Genomic DNA, 13,835 nt, shown 5'->3' with positions numbered 1-13,835 from the left:
CACAGCTCACAACAACTGTGTACAGTATCTGAGCACACAGTACACAACAACTGTGTACAGTATCTGAGCACACACACAGGCACTACTGTGCACAGTCTCTGAGCTCGCACAATCACACATAAGACACAACAACTGTATATAGTATCTGAGCACACACACAGGACACAGCAACTGTGTACCGAATCTGAGCACACACACAAGACCCAACAACTGTGTACAGTATCTGAGCTCACACACAGGACACAACTATGTACAGTATCTGAGCACACACAGGACACAACAGCGGTGTACAGTTTATGAGCACACACACACAGTACACAACTGTGTACAGTATCCGAGCACACACAGGACACAACAGCGGTGTACGGTTTATGAGCACACACACACAGTACACAACTGTGTACAGTATCTGAGCACAAACACAACACACAAACAGGACACAACAACCGTATGCAGTATCTGAGCACAAACACCGCATTGGACACAAAAACTGTGTACTGTATCTGAGCACACACAGGACACAACAGTGTACAGTATCCAAGCACACACATGCAGGACACAACAACTGTCTACAGTATCTGAGCACACACACAGGATACAACAGTGTACAGTATCTGAGCACACACATGCAGGACACAACAACTGTCCACAGTATCTGAGCACACACAGGACACAACAACTGTGTACAGTATCTGAGCACACACACAGGACAAAACAACTGTGTACGGTATATGAGCGCACACACAGGACACAACTGGGTACAATATCTGAGCAAGCACACACCACATAGCACACAACAACAATGTGTACTGTAACTGAGCACACACACAGGACACAACTGAGTACAGTATGTGAGCACACACACGCAGGACACAACAACTGTCTACAGTATCTGAGCACACACAGGACACAACTGTGTATAATATCTACGGAAACACACAGAATACAACAACTGTGTACAGTATCTGAGCACAAAAACCACACAGGACACAACAACTGTGCACGGTATCTGAGCACACACACAGGACACAACTGTGCACAGTATCTGAGCACACACAGGACAAAACCGTCTACAGTGTCTGAGCACAAACAGGACAAAGCTGTGTATAATATCTACGGAAACACACAGAATACAACAACTGTGCACAGTATCTGAGCACACACACAGGACACAACAACTGTGTACAGTTTCTCAGCACACACACAGGACACAACAATTGTGTCCCAGTACCTGAGCGTGCACACACATACACAAGACACAACAACTGTGCACAGTATCTGAGCACACACAGGACACAACTGTATACAATATCTGAGCACACACGCAAGACAGAACAACTGTGTACAGTATCTGAGCACACACACATACAGGATACAACTGTGTACATTATCAGAGCACACACAGGACATAACAACTGTGCACTGTAACTGAGCACACACACACAGGACACAACAACTGTATACGGTATATGAGCACACACACAGGACACAAAACGGTGTATACTATCTGAGCACACACACAGGACACCACAACGCAGTACATTATCTGAGCACACACAGGACACAACAACTGTGTACAGTATCGGATCACACACACAAACATACAGGAAACTACAACCGTGTACAGTATATGAGCACACACAGGACACAACAACAGTGTACGGTAACTGAAGACACACACACAGTACGCAACTGTGTACAGTATCTGAGCACACACACACCACACAAACAGGGCACAACAACTGTATGCAGTATCTCAGCACACACACCACACAGGACACGACAACTGTGTACGGTATCTGGGCACACACACAGGACACAACTGTGTACAGTATCTGAGCAAACACAGGACATAACTGTCTACTGTATCTGAGCACACACAGGACACAACTGTGTACAATATCTGAGGATACACACAGAACACAACAACTGTCTACAGTATCTGAGCACACACACAGGACACAACAACTGTCTACAGTATCTGAGCACACACACAGGACACAACAACTGTGTCCCAGTATCTGCGCATACACACACACAAGACACAACAGCTGTGTACAGTATCTGAGCACACACAGGACACAACTGTATACAATATCTGAGCACACACACCCAGGACACAACAACTGTGTACAGTATCTGAGCCAACACACACACATACAGCATACAACTGCTCACATTATCTGAGAACACACATGACACAACAACTGGGTACAGTATCTGAGCACACACACAGGACAAAAGAACTGTGTACGCTTAATCAGCACACAAACACAGGACACAAAACATTGTACACAATCTGAGCACACACAGGACACCACAACGGTGTACATTATCTGAGCACACACAGGACACAGCTGTGTACAGTATCTGAGCGCACACAGGACACAACTGTGTACAATATCTGAGCACACAGTACACAACAACTGTTTAGAGTATCTGAGCACACGAACAGGCACTACTCTGTACAGTATCTGAGCAAACACACCACACAGGACACAACAGCTATGCATGGTATCTGAGCACACACACAGGACACAACTGTGTACAGTATCTGAGCACACACAGGACGAAACTGTCTGCAGTGTCTGAGCACAAACAGGATTAAGCTGTGTACAATATCTGAGGATACACACATAACACAACAACCGTGCACAGTATCTGAGGACACACACAGGACACAACAGTGTACGGTATCTGAGCACACACACACAGTACACAACTGTACAGTATCGGAGCACACACACACCACACAAACAGGGCACATCAACTGTATACAGTATCTGAGCACACACACCACACAGGACACAACAACTGTGAACGGTATCTGAGCACACACACAGGACACAAATCTGTACAGTATCTGAGCACACACAGGACAAAACTGTCTACTGTGTCTGAGCACACACAGGACAAAGCTGTGTACAATATCTGAGGATACATACATAACACAACCACTGAGCACAGTAACTGAGCACACAGACAGGCCACAACAACTGTGTACAGTATCTCAGCACACACACAGAACACAACAACTGTGTCCCAGTATCTGAGCGTGCACACACATACACAAAACACAACAACTGTGTACAGTATCTGAGCACACACAGGACACAACTGTATACAATATCTGAGCACACACGCAAGACAGAACAACTGTGTACAGTATCTGAGCACACAGGATACAACTGTGTACATTATCAGAGCACACACAGGACATAACAACTGGGCACTGTATCTGAGCACACACACAGGACACAACAACTGTGTACGGCATATAAGCACACACACACAGGACACAAAACGGTGTCCACTATCTGAACACACACACAGGACACCACAACAGTGTACATTATCTGAGCACACACACAGGACAAAACAACTGTGTACAGTATCGGATCACACACACAAACATAAAGGAAACTACAACGGTGTACAGTATCTGAGCACACACACACCACACAAACAGGGCACAACCACTGTATACAGTGTCTGAGCACACACACCACACAGGATACAACAACTGTGCACGGTATCTGAGCACACACAGGACACAACTGTGTAAAGCATCTGAGCAAACACAGGACATATCTGTCTACAGTGTCTGAGCACACACAGGTCACAACTGTGTACAATATCTGAGGATACACACAGGACACAACAACTGTCTACAGTATCTGAGCACACACACAGGACACAACAACTGTCTACAGTATCTGAGCACACACACAGGACACAACAACTGTGTCCCAGTATCTGGGCGTGCACACACACACAAGACACAACAACTGTGTACAGTATCTGAGCACACACAGGACACAACTGTATACAATATGAGCACACACACCCAGGACACAACAACTGTGTACAGTATCTGAGCAAACACACACACATACAGGATACAACTGCTCACATTATCTGAGCACACACATGACACAACAACTGGGTACAGTATCTGAGCACACACACAGGAGACAACAACTGTGTATGGTATATGAGCACACAAACACAGGACACAAAACATTGTACACAATCTGAGCACACACAGGACACAACAACGGTGTACATTATCTGAGCACACACAGGACACAGCTGTGTACAGTATCTGAGCGCACACAGGACACAACTGTGTACAATATCTGAGCACACACACAGGTCACAACAACTGTGTACAGTATCTGAGCACACAGTACACAACAACTGTGTACAGTATCTGAGCACACACAGGCACTACTGTGTACAGTATCTGAGCACGCACAATCACACATAAGACACAACAAATGTATATAGTATCTGAGCACACACAAAGGACACAGCAACTGTGTACCGAATCTGAGCACACACACATGACCCAACAACTGTGTACAGTATGTGAGCACACACAGGACACAACTGTGTACAGTATCTCAGCACACACACACAGGACACAACAACTGTGTGCGGTATATGAGCACACACACAGGACACAGCTGCGTACAGTATCTGAGCAGGCACACACCACATAGGACACAAAACAATGTGTACTGAAACTGAGCACTCACACTGGACACAACTGGGTACAGTATGTGAGCACACAGACGCAGGACACAACAACTGTCTACAGTATCTGAGCACACACACACGGAGACAACAACTGTCTACAGTATCTGAGCACACACACAGGACATAACTGTGTAAAGTATCTGAGCACACACAGGACAAATCTGTGTTTAATATCTACGGAAACACACAGAATACAACAACTGTGTACAGTATCTGAGCACACACACGAAGGACACAACAACTGTGTACATTATATCAGCGCACACAGAGGACACAACACCTGTTTATATTATCTGAGCTCACACGGGACACAACAACTGTGTACTGTATCTGAGCACACACACAGCACACAAAAATTGTGTACAGTATCTGAGCACACACAGGACACAACAACTGTGTACCGTATCTGAGCATACACACACAGGACACAACAACTGTGTACGGTATATAAGCACACACACAGGACACAGCTGGGTACAGTATCTGAGCAAGCACACACCACATAGGACACAACAACAATGTGTACTGTAACTGAGCACACACACAGGACACAACAGTGTATAGTATCTGAGCACAAACACCACACAGGACACATCTGTGTACAATATTTGAGTACACACACAGGACAGAACAACTGTGCACAGTATCTGAGCACACACAGGACACAAAAACTGTGCGCAGTATCTGAGCATACACAGGACACAACAACAATGTACAGTATCTGAGCACACACAGGACACAACTGTGTACAATATCTGAGAACACACACAGGACACAACAACTGTGTACAGCATCTGAGCACACACACACATACAGGACAGAACAACTGTGCACAGTATCTGAGCACACACATGACACAAAAACTGTGTACAGTAACTGAGCTCACAAACACTGGACACAACAACTGTGCACAGTATCTTAGCTCACACGGGACACATCAACAGTGTACAGTATCTCAGCATACACACAGGACACCACAACAGTGTACGGTTTCTTAGCGCACACACAGTACGCAACTGTGTACTGTATCTGAGCAAGCACACACCTCATAGGACACAACAACAATGTGTACTGTATCTGAGCACACACACAGGACACAACTGTGTACAGTATGTGAGCAAACACAGGCAGGGCACAATACCTGTCTACAGTATCTGAGCACACACACATGGAGACAATAACTGTCTACAGTATCTGAGCACACACACAGGACATAACAGTTTACAGTATCTGAGCAAGCATAGGACACAACTGTGTATAATGTCTACGGGCACACAGAGGACACAACAACTGTGTACAGTATCTGAGCACACACATGCAGGACACAACAACTGTCCACCGAATCTTAGCACACACACAGGATACAACAACCGTCTACAGTATCTGAGCACACACACAGGACACAACAACTGTGTACAGTATCTGAGCACACACAGTACACAACAACTGTGTACCGTATCTGAGCACACACACTGGACACAACAACTGTGTACGGTATGTGAGCACACACACAGGACACAGCTGGGTACAGTATCTGAGCAAGCACACACCACATAGGACACAACAACAATGTGTACTGTAACTGAGCACACACACAGGACACAACAGTGTACAGTATCTGAGCACAAACACCACACAGGACACAACAACTGTGTACAATATCTGAGGATACACACATGACACAACAACTGTGTACAGTATCTGAGCACGCACACAGGACACAACAACTGTGTGCAGTATCTGAGCACACACAGGACGAAACAACTGTGTACCGTATCTGAGCACACAAACACAGGACACAACAACTGTGTACGGTATATGAGCACACACACAGGACACGGCTGGGTACAGTATCTGAGCAAGCACACACCACATAGGACACAACAACAATGTGTACTGTAACTGAGCACACACACAGGACACAACAGTGTACAGTATCTGAGCACAAACACCATACAGGACACAACAACTGTGTACAATATCTGAGGATACACACATGACACAACAACTGTGTACAGTATCTGAGCACGCACACAGGACACAACAACTGTGTACAGTATCTGAGCGCACACGGCACACAAAAGCTGTTTACAGTATCTGAACACACAGACAGGACATATCTGTGTACAGTATCTAAACACACACAGGACACATCTGCGTAGAATATTTGAGTGCACACACAGGAAACAACAACTGTGCACAGTATCTGAGCACACACAGGACACAACAACTGTCTATAGTATCTGAGCACACACAGGACACAACTGTGTACAATATCTGAGAACACACACAGGACACAACACATGTGTACAGCATCTGAGCACACACACACACATACAGGACAGAACAACTGTGCACAGTATCTGAGCACACACAGGACACAAAAACTGTGTACAGTAACTGAGCGCACACATACTGGACACAACAACTGTGTACAGTATCTTAGCTCACACGGGACACAACAACAGTGTACAGTATCTCAGCATACACACCGGACACCACAACAGTGTACGGATTCTTAGCACACACACATTACCCAACTGTGTACTGTATCTGAGCAAGCACACACCTCATAGGACACAACAACAATGTGTACTGTATCTGAGCACACACACAGGACACAACTGTGTACAGTATGTGAGCACACACACGCAGGGCACAATACCTGTCTACAGTATCTGAGCACACACACACGGAGACAATAACTGTCTACAGTATGTGAGCACACACAGGACATAACTGTGTACAGTATCTGAGCAAAAACAGGACACAACTGAGTATAATATCTACGGACACACAGACACAACAGCTGTGTACAGTATCTGAGCACGCACACAGGACACAACAGTGTACAGTATCTGAGCACACACATGCAGGACACAACAACTGTCCACCGAATCTTAGCACACACACAGGATACAACAACCGTCTACAGTATCTGAGCACACACACAGGACACAACAACTGTGTACAGTATCTGAGCACACACAGTACACAACAACTGTGTACCGTATCTGAGCACACACACTGGACACAACAACTGTGTACGGTATGTGAGCACACACACAGGACACAGCTGGGTACAGTATCTGAGCAAGCACACACCACATAGGACACAACAACAATGTGTACTGTAACTGAGCACACACACAGGACACAACAGTGTACAGTATCTGAGCACAAACACCACACAGGACACAACAACTGTGTACAATATCTGAGGATACACACATGACACAACAACTGTGTACAGTATCTGAGCACGCACACAGGACACAACAACTGTGTGCAGTATCTGAGCACACACAGGACGAAACAACTGTGTACCGTATCTGAGCACACAAACACAGGACACAACAACTGTGTACGGTATATGAGCACACACACAGGACACGGCTGGGTACAGTATCTGAGCAAGCACACACCACATAGGACACAACAACAATGTGTACTGTAACTGAGCACACACACAGGACACAACAGTGTACAGTATCTGAGCACAAACACCATACAGGACACAACAACTGTGTACAATATCTGAGGATACACACATGACACAACAACTGTGTACAGTATCTGAGCACGCACACAGGACACAACAACTGTGTACAGTATCTGAGCGCACACGGCACACAAAAGCTGTTTACAGTATCTGAACACACAGACAGGACATATCTGTGTACAGTATCTAAACACACACAGGACACATCTGCGTAGAATATTTGAGTGCACACACAGGAAACAACAACTGTGCACAGTATCTGAGCACACACAGGACACAACAACTGTCTATAGTATCTGAGCACACACAGGACACAACTGTGTACAATATCTGAGAACACACACAGGACACAACACATGTGTACAGCATCTGAGCACACACACACACATACAGGACAGAACAACTGTGCACAGTATCTGAGCACACACAGGACACAAAAACTGTGTACAGTAACTGAGCGCACACATACTGGACACAACAACTGTGTACAGTATCTTAGCTCACACGGGACACAACAACAGTGTACAGTATCTCAGCATACACACCGGACACCACAACAGTGTACGGATTCTTAGCACACACACATTACCCAACTGTGTACTGTATCTGAGCAAGCACACACCTCATAGGACACAACAACAATGTGTACTGTATCTGAGCACACACACAGGACACAACTGTGTACAGTATGTGAGCACACACACGCAGGGCACAATACCTGTCTACAGTATCTGAGCACACACACACGGAGACAATAACTGTCTACAGTATGTGAGCACACACAGGACATAACTGTGTACAGTATCTGAGCAAAAACAGGACACAACTGAGTATAATATCTACGGACACACAGACACAACAGCTGTGTACAGTATCTGAGCACGCACACAGGACACAACAGTGTACAGTATCTGAGCACACACAAGCAGGACACACCAACTGACCACCGAATCTTAGCACACACACAGGACACAACAACCGTCTACAGTATCTGAGCACACACACAGGACACAACAACTGTGTTTAATATCTGATCACACACAGGACACAACTGTGTACAGTATCTGAGCGCACACCGGACACAACAACTGTTTACAGTATCTGAGCTCACACGGGACACAACCACTGTGTACTGTATCTGAGCACACACACAGGACACAACAGTGTACAGTATCTGAGCACACACATGCTGGACACAACAACTGTCTACCGTATCTGAGCACACACACAGGACACAACAACTGTGTACAGTATCTGAGCACACACAGGACACAACAACTGGGTACAGTATCTCAGCACACACACAGGACACAACAACTGTGTAAAGTATCTGAGCTCACACACAGGACACAACTATGTACAGCATCTGAGCACACACGCAGGACACAACAACGGTCTACAGTTTCTAAGCACACACACAGGACACAACAGCTGTGTACAGCATCTGAGCACACACAGGACACAACAATGGTATACGATTTCTGAGCACACACAGTACACAACTGTTTACAGTATCTGAGATCACACGGGACACGAGAACTGTGTACGGTATATGAGCACACTCACAGGACACAACAAATGTGTACAGTATCTGAGCACACACAGGACACAACAACTGTGTACAGTATCTGAGCGCACACACAGGACACAACAACTGTGGACAGTATCTGAGCTCACACAGGACACAACAACAGTGTACAGTATCTGAGCACATACACAGGACACATCAACTGTGTACGGTATATGAGTACACACACAGGATACAACTGTGTACAGTATCTGAGCACACACAGGACATAACTGTTTACAGTGTCTGAGCAAGCACACACCACATAGGACACAACAACAATGTGTACTGTAACTGAGCACTCACACAGGACACAACTGGGTACAGTATGTGAGCACACACACGCAGGTCACAACAACTGTCTACAGTATCTGAGCACACACTCGGAGACAACAACTGTCTACAGTATCTGAGCACACACACAGGACATAACTGTGTACAGAATCTGAGCACACACAGGACACAACTGTGTTTAATATCTACGGAAACACACAGAATACAACAACTGGGTACAGTTTCTGAGCACACACACGCAGGACACAACAACTGTGTACAGTATATGAGCACACACAGGACACAACAACAGTGTACGGTATCAGAGGACACATACACAGTACACAACTCTGTACATTATCTGAGCACACAAACAGGGCACAACAACTGTATACAGTATCAGAGCACACACGCCACACAGAACACAACAACTGTGCATGGTATTTGAGCACACACACAGGATACAACTGTGTACAGTATCTGAGCACACACAGGACATAACTGTTTACAGTGTCTGAGCACACACAGGACACATCTGTGTACAATATCTGAGGATACACACATAACACAAAAAATGTGTACAGTATCTGAGCGCACACACTGGACACAACAACTGTGTACAGTACCTGAGCACACACACAGGACACAACAACTGTGTCCCAGTATCTGAGCGTGCACACACACACAAGACACAACAACTGTGTACAGTATCTGAGCACACACAGGACACAACTGTGTACAATATCTGAGCACACACCCAGGACACAACAACTGTGTACAGTATCTGAGCAAACACACACACATACAGGATACAACTGTTCACATTATCTGAGCACACACAGGACACAACAACTGGGTACAGTATCTGAGCGCACACACAGGACACAATAACTGTGTACGGTATATGAGCACACACACAGGACACAAAACGGTGTACACTATCTGAGCACACACACAGTACACCACAGCGGTGTACATTATCTGAGCACACACAGGACACAGCTGTGTACAGTATCTGAGCGCAAACAGGACACAACTGTGTACAATATCTGAGCACACACACAGCTCACAACAACTGTGTACAGTATCTGAGCACACAGTACACAACAACTGTGTACAGTATCTGAGCACACACACAGGCACTACTGTGCACAGTCTCTGAGCTCGCACAATCACACATAAGACACAACAACTGTATATAGTATCTGAGCACACACACAGGACACAGCAACTGTGTACCGAATCTGAGCACACACACAAGACCCAACAACTGTGTACAGTATCTGAGCTCACACACAGGACACAACTATGTACAGTATCTGAGCACACACAGGACACAACAGCGGTGTACAGTTTATGAGCACACACACACAGTACACAACTGTGTACAGTATCCGAGCACACACAGGACACAACAGCGGTGTACGGTTTATGAGCACACACACACAGTACACAACTGTGTACAGTATCTGAGCACAAACACAACACACAAACAGGACACAACAACCGTATGCAGTATCTGAGCACAAACACCGCATTGGACACAAAAACTGTGTACTGTATCTGAGCACACACAGGACACAACAGTGTACAGTATCCAAGCACACACATGCAGGACACAACAACTGTCTACAGTATCTGAGCACACACACAGGATACAACAGTGTACAGTATCTGAGCACACACATGCAGGACACAACAACTGTCCACAGTATCTGAGCACACACAGGACACAACAACTGTGTACAGTATCTGAGCACACACACAGGACAAAACAACTGTGTACGGTATATGAGCGCACACACAGGACACAACTGGGTACAATATCTGAGCAAGCACACACCACATAGCACACAACAACAATGTGTACTGTAACTGAGCACACACACAGGACACAACTGAGTACAGTATGTGAGCACACACACGCAGGACACAACAACTGTCTACAGTATCTGAGCACACACAGGACACAACTGTGTATAATATCTACGGAAACACACAGAATACAACAACTGTGTACAGTATCTGAGCACAAAAACCACACAGGACACAACAACTGTGCACGGTATCTGAGCACACACACAGGACACAACTGTGCACAGTATCTGAGCACACACAGGACAAAACCGTCTACAGTGTCTGAGCACAAACAGGACAAAGCTGTGTATAATATCTACGGAAACACACAGAATACAACAACTGTGCACAGTATCTGAGCACACACACAGGACACAACAACTGTGTACAGTTTCTCAGCACACACACAGGACACAACAATTGTGTCCCAGTACCTGAGCGTGCACACACATACACAAGACACAACAACTGTGCACAGTATCTGAGCACACACAGGACACAACTGTATACAATATCTGAGCACACACGCAAGACAGAACAACTGTGTACAGTATCTGAGCACACACACATACAGGATACAACTGTGTACATTATCAGAGCACACACAGGACATAACAACTGTGCACTGTAACTGAGCACACACACACAGGACACAACAACTGTATACGGTATATGAGCACACACACAGGACACAAAACGGTGTATACTATCTGAGCACACACACAGGACACCACAACGCAGTACATTATCTGAGCACACACAGGACACAACAACTGTGTACAGTATCGGATCACACACACAAACATACAGGAAACTACAACCGTGTACAGTATATGAGCACACACAGGACACAACAACAGTGTACGGTAACTGAAGACACACACACAGTACGCAACTGTGTACAGTATCTGAGCACACACACACCACACAAACAGGGCACAACAACTGTATGCAGTATCTCAGCACACACACCACACAGGACACGACAACTGTGTACGGTATCTGGGCACACACACAGGACACAACTGTGTACAGTATCTGAGCAAACACAGGACATAACTGTCTACTGTATCTGAGCACACACAGGACACAACTGTGTACAATATCTGAGGATACACACAGAACACAACAACTGTCTACAGTATCTGAGCACACACACAGGACACAACAACTGTCTACAGTATCTGAGCACACACACAGGACACAACAACTGTGTCCCAGTATCTGCGCATACACACACACAAGACACAACAGCTGTGTACAGTATCTGAGCACACACAGGACACAACTGTATACAATATCTGAGCACACACACCCAGGACACAACAACTGTGTACAGTATCTGAGCCAACACACACACATACAGCATACAACTGCTCACATTATCTGAGAACACACATGACACAACAACTGGGTACAGTATCTGAGCACACACACAGGACAAAAGAACTGTGTACGCTTAATCAGCACACAAACACAGGACACAAAACATTGTACACAATCTGAGCACACACAGGACACCACAACGGTGTACATTATCTGAGCACACACAGGACACAGCTGTGTACAGTATCTGAGCGCACACAGGACACAACTGTGTACAATATCTGAGCACACAGTACACAACAACTGTTTAGAGTATCTGAGCACACGAACAGGCACTACTCTGTACAGTATCTGAGCAAACACACCACACAGGACACAACAGCTATGCATGGTATCTGAGCACACACACAGGACACAACTGTGTACAGTATCTGAGCACACACAGGACGAAACTGTCTGCAGTGTCTGAGCACAAACAGGATTAAGCTGTGTACAATATCTGAGGATACACACATAACACAACAACCGTGCACAGTATCTGAGGACACACACAGGACACAACAGTGTACGGTATCTGAGCACACACACACAGTACACAACTGTACAGTATCGGAGCACACACACACCACACAAACAGGGCACATCAACTGTATACAGTATCTGAGCACACACACCACACAGGACACAACAACTGTGAACGATATCTGAGCACACACACAGGACACAAATCTGTACAGTATCTGAGCACACACAGGACAAAACTGTCTA

This window comes from Cetorhinus maximus, chromosome 20 (assembly GCF_964194155.1).
Source record: "Cetorhinus maximus chromosome 20, sCetMax3.hap1.1, whole genome shotgun sequence".
Lineage (NCBI taxonomy): Eukaryota > Metazoa > Chordata > Chondrichthyes > Lamniformes > Cetorhinidae > Cetorhinus > Cetorhinus maximus.
This window is presented reverse-complemented; position numbering follows the sequence as displayed.